Raw genomic sequence first — 7,981 nt, forward strand, 5'->3', positions numbered from 1 at the left:
CGCAAAGAATTTGACAAGTCTATATGTTGTAGACATTTGTCTGAGAAGTGTATTCACAATTAAAGCGTCGAGACCGGTAGGGCACGTACTGGAGGAGCATAACACCGTAGAGAGGGAGAGTGTTGAGCAACAAATAACAGCTGTGCGGGAGAATGGAAAGAAGATGCATTCGTGTGTGCGTGTGTGTATGACTTCATAAGGGACCAAATTGCTGAGATGGTCGGTCCCTAGACTTACACACTACTTCAACTATGAACAACACACACACACCCGTGCCCGAGGGAAGACTCGAACCTCCTGCTGAAGGGGCCGCGCAGTCCGCGACATGGCGCTTCTAACCGCTCTTCTCCACAGCACGGCGAGATGCGTTAGTGATTGGGTTCATCAATAGATAGTGCTGTGTGTGTTGGAATTGCGTAAGTTCTCTAAAATGCATATTCGGCCTCGCACCACGCAAGATCTATAGTCATTTGCAGCAAGTATTCATCTATTTGTAATAATAATAAATGTCACTGTTATTATATTTGAATGTTGTTACACTTAGGGTTTTCTGTTGCTGTGACAGCACTAGTGAAGACCTTCATAAAAGCAGCCGTTAGGAGGGATACTGTAAAAAAAAATTTTAAAAAATTCCTACAAACAACTGCATACCAGCAGTGCAAAAGTAGAGCGTCGAGCATATGATCATCTGCCATGGAGTGTGACTACTTTCAGCCACTATGTAAAAAATAATTTTTGCTTAAAGAGGTGTGTATAATTTACTGCTCCTGATCAGCCACTCAGTGTGATATTCAGTACACAGATCACGTCCTCACAACAACCATAGCTGTGACTACGCCATGCAACCTAGAACACTTTCCTAAATATTTTAACCATTCGTCCATAGACGTGGGTAACTGTAAGTTTAGTATCAAAGATATTAATAAGCTTGATGAACTTGCAGTAGAGTTCGTGTTTCAGTACATATATTTGCAATGACCGATAAATAGTTCACCCACTTATGAGGGTAACATCAAAGGGTAGAGATATCGGGACATAGACTGAGGTGACGAAAGTCATGCGATACCTGCTAATATCGTGTCAGACAGTCTTTTGCACAGCATAACGCAGCACCACGAAGTGACATGAAAGTGCGAAAGTGTTGCTGGTGCAGGATTTTCTGCACGAACTAACTTCTCAATTGTATTCTTTAAATGTGCGATGTAGTTCATGTCGGACGATCTGGGTGGCCAAATACTTCGCTCGAATTGCCCACAATGTTCTTGAAATCAATTGCCAACAATTGTGGCCCGGTGATGAGCCACATTGCGTTCATTAAAAATTCCATTGTTATTTCCCAGCATGAAGATCGTGAATGACTGAAAGTGGTCTCCAACTAGCCATTTGGATTCACTAATTGTTCCAGTTAGGCCAGATGACCAGTCCATCCAATGTTAACACAGACCACACCATTGTGGAGTCACTACCAGTTTGCACAGTGCCTTGTTGACAAATTGGGTCCATAGCTTCAAGTGGTCTGCACCACACATTTCACGCATCGTGCTTGTCTGTTAGCACTGACAGCTCTACACAAACACCGCTGCTATCGGTCTTTAAGTTAAGGCCGTCGTCCACTGCACTGTCCACGGTGAGACGTAGTGCATGAAATTTGGTATTCTCGGCACACTCGTGATACTGTGGATCCCCGAATATTAATTTCCTTAACGATTTGCGGAATGAAATGTCCCATGCGTCTAGTTCCAGCTACCATTTCGCATTCACAGTCTGTTACTTGGCACTGGACAGCCGTACTTACGTCGAAAACCTTTTCACTTGAATCACCTGAGTCCAATTGACAGATCCACCAATGCACTGTCGTTTTATATCTTGTGTATGCACGATACTACCGTCATCTGTATATTGTGCACATCGCTATCCCATGACTTTTTTCACCTCAGTGCATATCACCACTCCCTGCTGCGAGTCTGTGTAAGTAATGATGCTGATGGTGATTAATAGGAAAAATATCGAACACATAAACTTAACTAATAATTCCATTTTCTTGTATGCGACGTGAAGTCATTCTAGCAACAGCAACCTGATACGGAGGAAAAGGCTTTTGAGGCAAACCTACTGTTTGAACACCTGTGGCAATAAACATGTTAGCCGGCCAGAGTGGCCGAGCGGTTCTAGGTGCTACAGTCTGGAACCTAACTACCGCTACGGTCACAGGTTCGAATCCTCCCTCGGGCATGGATGTGTGTGGTGTCCTTAGGTTAGTTAGGTTTGAGTAGTTCTACGTTCTAGGGGACTGATGACCTCAGACGTAAAGTCCCATAGTGTTCAGAGCTATTTGAACCATTTTATAAACATGTTAGTATCAGTATGGTGTCAAATCCGGAGATTTACCTGGTGGTAGTATTTGAAAAACCTCAGTCTAATGGCAGAGTACTATCATCAACAGATGAAAGCCATCCAACATGTCATGTGTGCTTGCAATTTTCGGTCTTGTTCCACAGAGAAGTTCTCTCTAGATTGGTGATACTGGACGATTTTTTACAGTCTCTGTAGGTGACTTCGCTGGGTCAGTTAAAATATTTAACAATGGAGAATGCACACATCTACGGGAGCAGACCTGTAAGTGTTTAATGTACAAATGTTACACAGTTCAGTATGAGGTAGCGTGTCTTCAAAGGGGGTAGTCATACACCCATTGTTTCAATGAGACATTGTAGAATTTTGTCCTGGAATTAGGTTGTCAAACTCTCCACTCACTGGAAAATACAGTAGCACAAATCTATCACTCTTGCCGTACTTGAAGGTAGAAACTAATGATCCAACTTTACCAGCTGTGGGCTCAGAAATACAATGTTATTTAATCCTACTTTGCATAGTCTATATCGTTCGCACATTCACATACCCTGGGTCCACTGGACCCATTGTGTCTGAAACGAGATTTTAAATGAAAACAAGTATTTTTTGCAATATAATGTATGGATATTTCGTTTTAAGATTCATCAGCATAATGTGAGGCAGGTGAAATCACTTTTAATAGTTTTCATAAGTTATAAAACAATTTTTTAAATCATTAATTAATTTCTTAGAATAAATTACGCTATGGAAACTTAAACATAAGCCACTACTGATATTTATCACAAGTTGTTCACAAATTTGTGTTATATTGTTGACGACGAACAAATCGTTAAACAAAAAAGTATGACATAAATCTTACAGTTGTTGCAATTCACACTGTTATGATCACTACACACATGTTTTGTCCTCTTACAGCAGACACTACCTTTGTTTCCTGTCATTTAAAGCAGGACGTAAATAACACCTTCTCTTCTGACGACACACCATGCTGTTACTCTTACGACTGACATTTTGCGTCTGAGAAATAGTAATGTGCTTCTCCTTATCCAGATACATGGATTTCTGTAGAAGGAGGTTAGAAGATCTTCTAATCTTAAACTACTGGGTCAACTGCATTGAATGTTCATTGATGAAATGTGTGCTCTTGAGCAAAAGCTCTTCATAATACGTGGTACGCTCTGTTTTTGTAATGTGTCTACTACATTCCATGGTCCAGTGGGTTGCTGTTCGTATTACTGTTTAGTGTTACAAATGACCATTATCTTTGTTAAATGGGTGTCGAATTTCAAGCACAACACTGCGGTGCAGCAAACTCCTATAACATTTCTGCACTGCTTCACACACTCGTTCCCTGCAGTATTTCGCAACACAGGAGTACGCTATCTGACAGGTGAGAAGGGTTGCAAGTTGTAGCACTGTATTTTCTGGAATCACAACAATGCGTATATGTGCCAATAACGTATTCTCTGAATTCCAAGCAAAAATTTTTAATTACAACTCAGCCTAATTTGATGACACTACAAAATAAACTACAGGCACCATCAGACACCAGTTACGTAAATGTGTCGAATATTATAAGTGACACTTAAAACTAATGACACAAATTTCAAATAACACTTTTAATGTGTTATTTCATATTGCAAGAAAGCATAACTGACGAGTAAAGGATCAATTTCAAGTCTTTCGTACAGCAGTTAACAGTTAAATCTCTCGTAAGAGTTTATAAAGTTTAAGACCTAAATAACTATAATATATTCTCCTATAAAACACCTGTATTCCAATATATAGGAATAGTTACCACCAGGACTGAGTAGAAGAAACAAACTTACCACGAGTCGTGCTGCAATGATGATGCTGGAAACTGAAGGAAGAAGAAGAACAATGTATCATTACCTCCCAATAACGTACGTGCTTTGTTTATCGGGCCTATTGGGTGGAGGAAGACTAATCCTGTACCAGCACTATTAAGATTTCCTGAGACCATCCACGTCGAGCAGGTTTTTGTTTTCAAGAATCCTGTTTGGGCCATAATGTCAGCCACTGAATGTTATATTGTATGCCATTGAGGTAGTAAAATACAAGACGTTCAGCGAAGGCTGCGATAATATGCCACCCAATATTTACGATGTTACGAAAAATTAGAATGAGACCAGAGATATTTCGGCTTTGGCCATCATTTACAAGTCCATACTTTTTATTTTACTGAGGCATACTTAAGGATAAGAAGCAGTTTGTCCAGGATATTGCAAATCTTATTACAGCTTTCATACTTGACAATCCGAATTTAGAGCATATTTACTAAGCATATACGGGGACAGATGGAAAAATTTACAGTATGGGTTACTGGTTATATATGATACTATGAAAATGAGTGATGGTCAATAGAGACTGTACACAAAAGCTAGTGTACCGAAACATAGCTACATCAGCATAGTCTAGACTATGAATAAGTTTGCATGTGTGTTGCACATTTACTTGGAGTGTGCAAGGCACATGCATCGGTACGTTCACACAAAAATCGGGACAATCAACCTTAAATTAATGGAACTAGAGGTGTTAGTGAGGCAGTGATAAGAAAGGGGGAGATGCTAGAATACAGCAATGACATTTTACGCTACCTCAAAGACGGGCTTAGTGTACGGCAGCATGCCGTTGACAAAGAGTAAAGTTACTGAAGTGCCGAAGGTCATTCGACAGAAATTACGATTGTAAAATTTAGGACAGCTGCAACAAAACCAGTTAGTTTTGGAAACTTGAAAGCTACTAACTGTCAGTCTGAAAAGGTTTTCATGCACTCTAGCTGGATTGCACAAACTCAGAATGCATTTCACTGCGTCACTTGAAGACTAGATGTATGTCGTGCACTCTGATTTTGGAAGGTCGTTCTTCTATATTATAACCTAATTACTTGTTTCCAATAGATCTGAGCAAAGGGAGTGGAGTATTGCACTGAACAATAAGTGCACATACTACAGCATAGGTAATGCCACCAAGGCAATTAATACATTGCACCTAAGAAGCAGGGAAGTTGGGTAATACTTCCTACTCCTATATCACTGATGATTTAAAATCACATATAGAACATTTGAAAAGGAAGTCACTTACGTGCGAACTTTAATTTATTCACGACAGAAATAAAAACAACGAAAGAGACAGTGGAACGTAGCCATGAATGTTCAGTATGGCCACTCATAGGTTTCTCCAGATCGCTCTAGCATGATGTTGACGTAATTTGTGAGTTGAATCAGCAAGTGGGTGTACTATCTGTCCGTACAACTTGTCTTGAGTGTAATATCGTGACGAATCCATAACGTCGAGACACATTAGTCCATATTATTTGCATACTTTTCCTACAGTACGTACAGGCTATAAAATTACAGCTGTTCCCCGCAACCAGTATACCTTCCAGTAATTGATCAGACATTAGGTCATCTTCAGCTGAATAACATATATCGGAATGCGAGTTTAGTCGATTTTGAGGTGTGGAAATTACAGTATTCCTTCATCTGAAGCTGTAATATTGGAATGAAGTATAAATATTGCTCATACAGCCACCAGAAGACGACTTTGCAGCGGAACAAAAACGTAATAAAATGCGATAATTATGAGTTCCTTAAATTCATAGCAGTGAAACCTCATAGTGACGTTACTCCTCACAATACGTCCAGTTCAATATGAGGAACGTATCACTAGTCAGGAGTTGTTTACTAACAAACTGTTTGCCTGAGCAAAGTTTAATAATGTGATGGGATATTAAGTATTACTCAACATTTAAATGTTGTGACAATTCGAAGCAAAAGCTTTCTATCTTTGGAAGGGGTATTTATAAGTAAGAAGACTACCTAATCAACAGCAATATCACACCTTACTCGTAATGCATTCAACTTTTGTTTCCAGAGATAATATACTAACTAACTGGCGTTGACTACACCAGAAATGAAGGAATCACAATGACTCTCAAGAAATACATCTCTTAATCAACATGATATCTGAATGCCCTAGAAATCGCTGGAAGATTTATAGACACATCAACAGGTGTTTTGTAGTATTTACACGGTTTTTGAAGACACTGATGGTGTTCTTATGAATGTCAAACAGGAGTTGATTCTACTTCGAAATGCTACTGACGACTATGCAGAATCCCTTTGTACAGCTAGAAAAAGCTCATTTTATCATTTTAGCGCTGCAGACAGACAGAAAGGGCAATCTGAAAAAGGATTCTAGCATATTTAACAACTGTAAACTAACAGGTAGTAGAGTTTTCCTGAAATCCCAGGTTTTTTCATTGGTTGATTTACAGCTTGACTGCAATAAAAATGCACATGGACTATTCTGTGGCATATGTACAAGAGTGTACACATGCTATTATGAGGTTCCACACTCATCCTACAGTAATCATAGTGGTGGTAGATTGTTAAAACCAATGTAAGTCGCTAAATACTCTAAATGTGCATGCATGTATTGAATTCCAATCATCAAATAATTTCCGTGCAGGCACTGCAGCATGAAAATCCTCAGCACTGTCTTTTCCCATTGTAAATAGTTCTCATCAGTTACTATACTAAAATTGCAATACTAACATTTAAATTGATTTTTGTCGAAAATATAATTTTTGTGTTTCAGGTACCATAAATGGGGTATAAATACGAAATTTTGTCACTTTATACTCAGAATACTAATACGTTATTACAAGTACGTTGAGAACCGCTAACCCAATAGAAAATGTTTTATAATAACAATGTATTAAGAAACTGAAAAATTTTTAGCGAAAGAATAAAAAAATTCTTCAAATCCATAAGAGATATTTTGTTCATTTTACTTTTAAATCCAGGCATATATGTTACAGTAAAAATTTCACTGCTTTAACACTTTTAGTTCTTTTGCCTTTCCTCTTCCCTTAAGCTGATTACGCAGTTCGTCTCGAAATTCATTTGCTATCTTCTGGATGGTGTACGTGATGTTCTTTTGACAGTACCGTGCTATGTAATCACTCTCGTACATTCTTCACATTAGCTACGGAAAATGGTTTAGAATTCAAAACGGAAAGTCATCTATCGCTCCCGCCCTCTTTGATCGCAAGACTTTCCAAGATATGATACACTCTATGATACAGAATCACCTATGACACAAATATTGACGCCTAGTTCTTCTCCTATCACCCCAGCAGGCATTTGTTCCCTTGAAGAGGTCCTAAGTGCAATTAATTGTTCCCGCTTACACTTTGAAGACTTGTAGAGCAGTGATTCTTACTTCAGAAGTTCTATTTTCAACAAGACGAAAAGCCTCAATTGCGAATAATTAGGCTCCAACGTGCAACTATCTTGTTTCTAATCCTCGACAGAATGAGAGGGATGTTATAAATTTAACTTGTATCAGTCTGAGGCATCACAGCTCCCAAATGAAAGATCCAATTTTCATGCAGATTTTTAATTAAAAGCTGCTTCCATGGAAGTCTGCACAGCTGATAAGCTTCATCAGCTAAATTCGGTAAAATCTATTTTCCTCCAGCGCTGTCTCTTGCTACAAAATGTGTAACAATTACAACAAGTTCCTTAGTACCAGAAAGAAAATCTCCAAAGCATTTAAATAAAAGTCCGCGAGATCATGTGTTTATCTTTTATGGTTGACC

The sequence above is a fragment of the Schistocerca piceifrons genome, chromosome 4 (genome assembly GCF_021461385.2).
Source record: "Schistocerca piceifrons isolate TAMUIC-IGC-003096 chromosome 4, iqSchPice1.1, whole genome shotgun sequence".
Classification (NCBI taxonomy): domain Eukaryota; kingdom Metazoa; phylum Arthropoda; class Insecta; order Orthoptera; family Acrididae; genus Schistocerca; species Schistocerca piceifrons.